This window comes from Lycium barbarum, chromosome 1, assembly GCF_019175385.1.
Source record: "Lycium barbarum isolate Lr01 chromosome 1, ASM1917538v2, whole genome shotgun sequence".
NCBI lineage: Eukaryota > Viridiplantae > Streptophyta > Magnoliopsida > Solanales > Solanaceae > Lycium > Lycium barbarum.
In genome coordinates, this window is record NC_083337.1 from 140,985,406 (window position 1) to 140,995,806 (window position 10,401).

The 10,401-nt window shown below is 40.7% G+C and overlaps 1 pseudogene; it reads right to left on the bottom strand.

Moving 5' to 3' along the window:
* Positions 1–553: 553 nt before the first annotated feature.
* On the bottom strand, positions 554–1,350 carry LOC132615185 (transcriptional regulator SUPERMAN-like; annotated as a pseudogene).
* Between the last annotated feature and the right edge of the window lie 9,051 nt (positions 1,351–10,401).

The window sequence follows — 10,401 nt, forward strand, 5'->3', positions numbered from 1 at the left end:
ATCTTAACGTAAACAAATACACTTAATGGCTAAGATTTGAACCATTCAGATTCAGATCTCCATTAAGTGCAAACAAATGAGGCCACATGATAATTTTCCAAAAGAAAAGACAAGGATCGAAGACAAGGAAAAATTTAACAAAAGAAAAGGAAAAGAAACAAAAGAGAAAGAACATAGAAAATCTTTCGTTCATGAATAGAGTTCGAATATCTCAAGGATTCTTTAACTACCAACTTTATTGTTTTTGCTAAATCAGTTATATGAATTAATGTGGTAATAACTGTATAAGAGTCCAAACATGACCGATTCCGTAATAATCCCAAAAATATATGCGCCGCAACTAGAAAATGACACTGCACTGCACAGCACAAAAGCTCTTTTAGATTGTAGCTCAGATTCCAACCCTAAAACCTTCCTATTATCATCATTATTATTTGTCCAAGACCGCAATTAACACAAAACGAATAAATCAATCCATGAAATTTAGAAAAACTACGAAAAGAGTTTCTCACAGAATTCTAGAAAACTAATTACTGTATAATTTCTTGGCCTGTCATGTTGATGATGATGATGATGATCTCCATCCTAGCCTAAGCTCGAGGTCAATCTCATCTTCAATAATGGCTGAATCCCTCTTGCTGCTACCATTGGTATCTCGATTAATATTGTCATTACTAGTACTATTAGATGCTGATGGTTCACTTGTATCAAATGATGGGCTGATTTTCTGAGGCTGGTTAACATGTACATTTGAAGCTAGAGGTGCACAAGAAGACATCAAATTATTCGTCAAAACGGGTGACATAGAGAGAAGATTAGAGGGATCTACACTTGATTTTAGTGTTGTCGGATTGAAGATGCCATTAGGGTTATTAGGCATGGAATAAAGAAGGCAAAGTCCACCATTTGGGATGAATTCTTGATTTTGAATTAGGAGGTTAGAATTGGCATTGGGGAAAGTATGGGAGGTATTTGGAGTAAGTGATGGTGTTTGATTGAGCCGGACTCGGTCACTACGGTGGACATTCATGTGGCCACCTAGGGCTTGGGCTGACCGGAACTCTCTCCGACAAAAGGTGCAAGTATAGGACCTTGGTGGCCAGGTCGCACCCATGGAATTGCTAGTATCTTCCTCAAAAGCCCTAATTTCCCACGAATCGTCGTCATCCTTAGGATTCCACATTCAATATCCTCGGTGGAGCTTGGGTTAATTAAATGGTGGCAGTACCAATAATTGTGCTAATTTTGTTGTTGTTGTTGTTGTTGCAGCAGCTGTTGTAGGTGTTGCTTTTGGGATTGAGCCAGTTTTTGAAGTTGAGTTGAGGAGAAAAGCTCAAGCTCAACAACCATTATGCTACGAATATGTAAGATATATAGGTGATAGAGATATGATGAGGAGCGAGAATAAATGAACAGGGTTAACAAGAGGATGGGCTGAATGTGAGGATATAGAGACAAAAACCCTAGCTATACTGAAGATATATACAAGGTTCTCAAATTAGTATACAGTTGGAGTTAGTACTCAAAACAAAGATTGAGAATCTAGATTTGTCTAGTAGATTTGTAACTCTAGTATTTGTAGAAACAAGAATTAGTACTTAAGCTTTAACGCCCAACTTTTTTTTTTTTTTTTAGGAATTCATGTAGATATCTGACTGGCATTCTAGTCTCTTCCTCTTGATGGGGAGTGATCACTGTCACAAGAAGAATTTTTTTTTGGTACAAAATCTAAAACTTGTAATATTTGTTAATTTTGCATCATAACAAAATACAGGGTCTTGGCAGATATCATTAATTCCTTTGTGTCCTAGTATATGCTATTCGAAGTCTATCTAACAAAAGTAGTTCTCAATTTATTTCCCTTTACATACTAAAGAAAATGGGAATCTGCACAAGTGGTCTAGGACGGTTATTCACGAGTGCTTAATGAATTGACACTTGAAGGAATGCTGGATTAGCCAAAATAATTATACTATTTGAACTTGTTGGTATTCTAATGAAGCTTCCATTAGCCTTAGTTTTGGCACATACCTTTTGTCACGAACATGTAGGACACTCTGTGATGTGATATGACCAGCTGGTCTTGATAATTATTTGCACAAAGAACATTGGAATTGCTTATATTGTTCGAGAAATTAAACTCACCCTCGTCTTATTTTGTGTGCTGCCATTTCACTGGCATGCTTATACTGTCATATCTCTGATCTCTCCTTATCTTTATACTAAATGTGAAGCAAAATCATATGTTTGAGGAGTTAGATATAATGCCTAACATGCAAGAACGAGAAGCATCAAATGATATTATATAAGTTAGTCTTTATTTCAATGTATTGATTCATTAATTGGTATACAGTACTCCGATAAAGCCATGGCAAATAGTTTTTGAAATTGTACTCTAACTATCTTCGCTCACACACAACCTTGGGTTATGTATAGCTTCAATGATGCACATCATTTGGAGAGGTCTTTTACTAATTTAATTTTATCTAACAGATAATAAATACGTTTATTAATTATGATGATTAACACATATAGACCATGCTTTTACGTACCATCTTGTCTCTCGAATTAAGTTGCAAATCTGAATAAAAGTACTCTTATGTGATTCATTTCTTCTTCTTCTTTTCTCCGAGGTATTAAATTTTATGCCCTTCTTTGGTATCTCTTGTTTTATTCTTTTCCATACTTGTCACTTTTATTGAAAATGCACTTATAAAATACAAGACTTTTTTCAATCGAATCTGCCGTGTATGAAACGTTTTCATGTTTGAATGTTGACTGCTTTCTACTATAATACTTCTTCCGGATAAAAAAGAGTGTCCACTTAGTCTTTTTTTTTTTGGTAAAAAAGAGTGTTCACTTATCAAATCAAAAAAGAATTAACCTTATTTTTTCAGATTTGCCCCTATTAAGCGTTGTGTGACCAAATCTCAATACCTATTTAATTAGGACCAATTTAGTCAACTTACCTATTTTTTTCTAGAAGTTAGTATTTTCTTAAGGGGTGTGTAAATGACTAAGTGTGGACTCTTTTTGATCCGGAGGGAGTATTATTGACATTTTTTGTTATTTTATCCGCTATTTGTTTACTTTGTTGTTCTTGTCTACTAATGGTGACTTCCTTGTATAAAATTAGAGTGCAATCTTTGTAATTTACTCTAGCACTAAATTAAAGACTTTTTAAGGAGTAATTATTATTAAATGGCAAGAGCTCCTATCTTAATTTGTCTCTACTGTATATAAAGGAAATGTTAAAATGTGTGATCAGATCATCTAAAAGTTTCTGATTTTTTTATTTGAATCTAAGATCTCTGTATGCATTTTTGTTATAATGAGATGTGCCATCTTCTTATCTAAAAGTTAAATTTATCACAATGACATATGTTTATCTACTTAATTATATCTTCAGCACAAAATAGCAATTTTTTTAATTAATTGTTGTAAAATTATCAAGAAAGCACACAGATGTTTACCTCTTCGGTTGGCCTAGGAGGAATGATAATCTTGTTTGATTACTAATTAATTACTCTCAAACAACAATCACTATATGGTATAATCATTATCAGATTCAATCTCTTACACACTTCAAGTCAATCTCTTAACTTCAAGTCTAAATAATTTAAACGTCATAATCAACAACGATTACCAACAACCACTACAATCCAATCCTCATTGGATTCAATCTCTTACAAACTTCAAGATTAAATAGTTTGAATGTGCTAAATGTCATAATCAACCATGATTACCAATTGTTGCAACAACCACTACAGTCTAATCCTTATCAGATTTAGTCTCTCCCTCATCATCAGATTGAGGCATGTTCTATCTTCATAAACTTCTGCATTTTAGCAAACTTAGCTTCGAACGTTTTCCACTTTTGAGTCAGCTCTGCAATTTGTCTTCGCATCGCTTCCATTTCTTCCATTTTTTGCGAAGTAGAATCATTACACTACTAAAAAAACAGTGAATTTCGATTTAAGATTTCGACCACATGAGGTCAAAAAGGCCAAATTTTAGACCTCAAACCCAGGTCGCTAAAAGCTTACTTGATATTTATTTTCGACCTCATGTGGTTGAAATTTTTTCGACCCCACGAGGTCGAAAATAAATTTTCTATAGGTAAAGGTTGCTTGCTCACCCGCTTTTGGAACCAATCAACAAACTCTTTATTAACTCTCCTCTCTATCTCTATAGGTAAAGGTTTTCTTCCTCTTGAACTCCTCCTTATGTGTTGTCTAAATTCCCTATATGAAATAATTGCATTAATGTTAAAGAACATGATTAGCCTACTTCAAACATTACAATGACAAAGAATATAAAGTTCGTAAGAGTTACTCACTCCACAAAAGGCGTGACCATTGCACAATTCGGAAGCACATATCAATGAGCTTATAGCTTTTGCTTATGAGTTAAACGGAGATTTTCCGGAGCTAATGCAGGTTTACCTAATTGAGGGAAGAGAGAAGCAGTTCCAGAAGGCTCAATGTCATTTGGGTCATCACAGACACACCTAGGTCTATTGAACCTTGTCTCAATATCCTCAATATACCGAGAACAAAAGGTAAGAGACTCTTCAGCTAAGTAACCCTCAGCTATAGAACCCTCTAGTTGCGCTTTATTCCATACAAAGGACTTAAAATGACCTAATTTCCTACAAAACAAAAGGCAGTAAGTGTACAAACTATTTAAAGTGACCAGCATACAAATATCTTTAAATTAGAACTGTTGATGTTTACACAATACAAATATCTTCAAATTAGAAAGGTTAATGTCTTACCTCTCCACAGGGTACATGTTTCGGTGATGCACTGGACCTCGAAGTTTTGCTGATAAATGAACCATTATTGTAAAGAATGTGTAACGACCCGTCTGGTCGATATTTAATATTTCGCGAAACCATGCCAAATTTAGGTCAAGGTTTGTAAATATTAAGCTTCATGATATGTGGTAAGAGTTAAGAGTGGGGGAAAAAATCAATTTCGGAAGGGTTGGAAAATGTCGGGCCAGAATTTAAGGCGGACCGCTATAGCGGTCAGTGGACCGCCGTAGCGGTATCACTATAGCGACCTGAGGACTGCCGTAGCGGTATAGCTATAGCGACCTGAGGACCGCCGCAGCGGTCCACGCGGAAACAGTGTCCGAAATATTGATACTCAGTCTATTTTTCTCTCCTTTTTCAACATAAGACTTTCAAGGGCTGCTCCTAGGGTTCCTCATGAAAGAAAAACCATATCCCTCAAGAAAAAGAAAACCTTCTAACCCCTTTTTCCACCTTTCCCTACGAAGGATATCCGCTCATGGATTCAGATCGAGGTTAAGAAGACGAGCAATTCATGGAGAATCAAATATCTGTTCGTCAAAGAGGTAGGTTACGGTTTACTTTAGTTACACTTTGATTAGCTAATCGTAGCTACGCTTACAGTGACGGGAGAATGCATGCTTAGGTCTTCAGACACGGAGTTTGGAGGGACGTACTTGTAATATGATTAAAATAGGGTATAATTAGGGCTATAATAATAATGATTTAGCTAAATAGAAGGTGATGTTGTCGCTACGGAGATACCTCGTATTTACTTAATGCTACCTTAGGAGGGGGTGGATTCCGTGTGTATATCTTATTGTTGAACGCTCATATGGTTATTTCCTTGAAATTAGGAGGTCGTATTAATTGAATTATATGGAGTTGGTTTTTTTTACATTACGCCCATCAAGGGATGGGATCATAATTGATTTTTCAGGTAGCTTCGTGCATTGCAACCGCCTTGTTCATGCGAAAATATAGGTAACAGGTAAGACTGAGTATTGCATTGTGTTATCCGGCCTTATGGCTGTGAGATCGAGTACTTGGACTACATAAATGTATACGGATTGATATGTCCCGCGTCCGAGGTTCGTTCTGGAGCGGAGGTTTGTGCTCGGGCCCGAGGAGTATTCCGGAACGAGTGGTACATGGACACCATGGGTCCCCTGCAGGTCATGGATACTGAGCAAAAACATCAAATAGCGTGTATGTACATCGTGTTGGGTCTTGCATCATATTTGCATTTCACTGCATTCTCATGATTCATTGTTATACATGTGTGCGTTACTGTCATTAACATTGTCCATTAAACCATGTGTGTTGTTGAGAGCCTGGTTGGGGAGGGGTTTTACACGAGGTAAGTGCAGTGTTGGTCGTCAGAGAGTGGTTTATTTCCCTAGATATATCGTATCATAGTAGTAAGGTGAGTAGGTGAACTCTTGAAACAATAAGGGTAAAGGTGCAGCATACGACGAATGTGAATGCGAGAGTTACCAGATTGTAATTTAATAAATTACCTTAAGGTTGGGAAATAAAAGAAGCGAGCTTCGAGAGTTAGGAGGTAAGAGGGTGGTGGGGTAATGGTTTTTTAGCTAGAATCTTGAGGTTCATTGACTTATCTGCTTATCTTGTTACCTTTATGTTGTATTGCGTGAACCAATCTTAGTCGACCTATGATGCTTACCAGTACATGTGGTGTACTAATACTACTCTTGCTACGCCCTTTTTGGGGTGTAGATGTGTTGCAGGTTTTAGCTGAAGTTTCGCCGCAAGGGTCTATCGGATATCCTCCTACAGCTTCGCCTATCTCACTCCCGGCGGAGGCTATGTCATTTATTTTGTCCTCTTGTATTTTGGGAGCTCTTGTACCCGTCTAGGCTAGATCCCGGGGTTTTATTGCGGATTTATTTATATTAAAACGAGTCTGTAATAAATGTCTACGTTAAAATTTATTATTTGTAAGGATGATTGTCACGTGCTTTTAAGTGTTGGGTTTTATTGGTAAGGGTTCGCCTACTAGGTTGTCATATGGTTGGTGCCCGCACGACCCGTGGGTTGGGTCGTGACAGTTGGTATCAGAGCCCTAGGTTACCGGTCTCACGAGTACAAGAGCAAATGTCTAGTAGTGTCTTACGGAATGGTACGATGACGTCCGTACCCGTCCGCAAGAAGCTATAGGACATCTAGAAATTTCCCTTCGTTCATTCCATCGTGCTACCCCAATACGTCGTCCCCTAGTTGGATCCAATTAGTATCTGGTCGATTCCAAATGGTATCTTGACGGGCTAATTGGTATCTGTCGATTTCAATTGGTGTTTCTCTATTTCGATTTAAGGAAGACCTTCTATAAGGAGGTGCGTAACCGAGTAAAAGTTCGGTAGTAATGTTTGTGTGGTAGACTGGGTGATTATTCTGGGACCGTTAGCGAAGTTAATAACGCATTCCTACTTACGTGCTAGGCGATTAAGTAAACCCCTACACGATCTGAGCTGAGGTACTGGGAAAACAAAAAGTTTCAGTCACTGGCACTGTAGCACCGCTGTAGCGGTATGGGGACCGCTACAGCGGGATCACTATAGCAAGAAAGGGATAGCTACAGCGGGCCCAGGATTTCTGCCAGGACCGCTATAGCGGCGTTCCTACCGCCATAGCAGTACCGCTGCAGCGGTCGAGTGACTGCCGTAGCGGTACCCTCTGACCAGTAGCCTCCTCCTTCCATCCCCTGTTTTGCCAAGTTGTGTAGTCCATTAACAAAACCAGAATAAATCAATTTCCAAAAGCATACATGTACATAAAAACATCCGCCCAACAAGGGCAATTGTCTTACGAGCACCCTTAAACCGGGGCACCCGCGTCAAAACGACCAAAACAAAGATTATCCAAACAAATCAAAACACAACCAAAGCAGTAAATTGTCTAAACATCCAAGCCCAACACGGGCGAATACTAACCAAAGCAGATAAAAAGGGGGAGGGGGAGGAGAAATCTCTAAGCCACTCCGTGGCTAGTCGCCTCATCGCCACCATCCGAGTCACTAGAATCCTCGCTATCAAGTCCGGACTCGCTGAGAAAAGAGAACTGGGAGGCATCTCTGGTAATCACCTTCGGAGGCTTCACCTTCGGGACTAGGGCTTTCAGAAGACTTTTTACACCCTTCCACATCCTCATGAATAGCTTGTCTCTAGCCCGGCTCTTTGTTTTCTCCTTGTCCAAATCTTTACGAAGATCCACATGAGCTTGAGCCAGAGATCCATAGGCGCCCTGTAAGGCATCAACAACCTGTCCCATCTTAGTCTGGGTCTCCATGTACGCTTTCATCTGCTCAATCGTAAAGTAGCCAGTACCCACAGTGCTGCTAGATGACCCGGCCTCCATGGAAGGCCGTACAAATCCCATCTTGGCCGCCCTCACCGCAGCCATATCAGCCTCCATGCACTCTAAAGTACCTAGGGTCTGTGACTGACCACTCCCATCTGGTGGACCACCACTGTCCTCGCTGTCATCCGAGCCAGTCCTCTTCCTTTTGCCCTTGCCCTATGACCCTTTGACCTTTAGTGGGTCAAAAGCAACATCGCACTCCATAATACGGTCCCCAGGCTCCCTATGCACCCCGGCATTATGGCAGAGATAGGTAATCAGGGAGGGAAATATCAAGCTCAGGCCAACCTTGGCCATAAAACACCGCCACTCTTCAATCACCTGCATACCCACGTTCACAGGTACACCATCCAGAATGCAAGCCACCACTAGGGCCCGCGGGTAAGTGACATCAGTAGTATTGCTCGAAGGGCAAACCCACTCGGCAACGAGATTTAGCCACCTCCGAGCCTCAGTAGTAAAGTACCGGCTCTTTATAACCAATCGCGAGACAGCCCAAGTAGCCTTATTCCTCTTTGATTCTCGTACCAACATCCGTACCAGCCACGGTCCATTTTCGTCAACATCCTTGGCTCGAAACTCATCCTGTGGTGGGTTGGGTAGCCCATGAATAGCGTTGATAGCCTCGGCACTCACCGTCACTGCAACTCCCCAAATAGTAATCTGCGGTTGCAGGGCAGTCCAATCCACAGTGGGGAGCATAGCATAAAACTCCCTGACCCAGTTGCAGTTGACATCACCGGGCTCTTCAGCTAACTGGGCCCAACCAATACAGTGTAGGGTCTGGTAAAACTTCAGGGCCATTTCTTCGACCTGGTCCATGACTATAGCCCTCTCATGAAGCAGGCCCTTGGTCTGCTGCTCCATAAAACACCGCTTGCAATCGTTGTTGGGAACTTGATATATTCGGGAGGAGCCGGGGGTTGTTTTCCTCCTTGTTGTTGTTGTTGTTGCTCCACCATATTCGAGTAAGAGAGTTAACCTGCAAAGGTGAAAAACGGAGTTAGAATAGAACGACGTAAAGAATTAGCGGGGATAGGCCATGTATAAAATAGGAGAAATTTCAATTCTGCCTGAAGCAGCTCTGCTACGGCGGTGGTATGGCCGCTGCAGCGAAGCCTCTATAGCGGTAAGAGGGCCGCTACAGCGACCAATGCGTCGCCATAGCGGTGCCTTTGTCGCTGTAGCGGGCTCACTATGGCGAGCTGGTCACCGCTATAGCGGCCTCCTCCAGACCTGTTGGGCTGCTTCCAACAACGGCCTCACCGCTACAGCAGTACCGCTGTAGCGGTGGAAGGATCGCCGCAGCGGTCCATCTCTCCATTCCATAAAATACTTGCCCCAACCTTGTACCAAAACCAAAATTTTCACCATGATTTTTCCGTTTTAGTAAAGGATCAAGTAGTAAGATAGGATGCATGATTTTTACAACGTGTTCTACCCTATTTCAACTAACACAGTTACCAAAATTTTGAACACGAACACCAACGATTGCACTATAGCAAGACCCCCACCCCAACACAAAAAAAAATAAAAATAGCCCACTGACCAGTAAATCTACAGTATAAAGTGTTGATAAGGCATTATAAACGTGAATTAACCCTCCATGATCCAAGGAACTACCCGCCCCATAACCAAAACCCTCCCTTCTAGGAAACCCAATTTTTCCTTCCTAAACTAACAGGTTAAGCACGGGATTTTCGAAATAAAAAGTCATATACCAGTTACAGGATAGTAAAGGAGAGCATTTACCTTGAAATAGGGAAAGATCTGCAAGCCTGGCAAGAGAAAAGCAATTTTTTTTTTGTGAAAGGGAACTTTCTTTTTTTCGGATTTTGTGAGGGATTTAGGTTATGGTAAGGGGAAGGGTGGTTATAAGGGAGTGTGGAAGGAGATAAGGGGTTGAAAAGTGTTTAAGAGGGAAGGAATTTTCATGGGGAAGGGGGGAGATTTTCAGTTATGGGGGTGAGGGAAGTGGGAGGGGTGAACTCAGTTTACCCCCTTTTATAATTTTTTTTTGAATCTGCCCGATGACCGCTGCGGCAGTGCTTCGACCGCTACAATGGTACCGCTATAGGGGTACTATGGCCGCTATAGCGGTGGCAGCGAGACATTTTTCGTTTTGTTTCGTTTTGTGTTGTCGTTATTTCTTGCCCTTAAAGATGGGCCGAGACCCTCTTTTGCATGGCATAAGACCCAGGACGTTAACCCCTATTGCATCT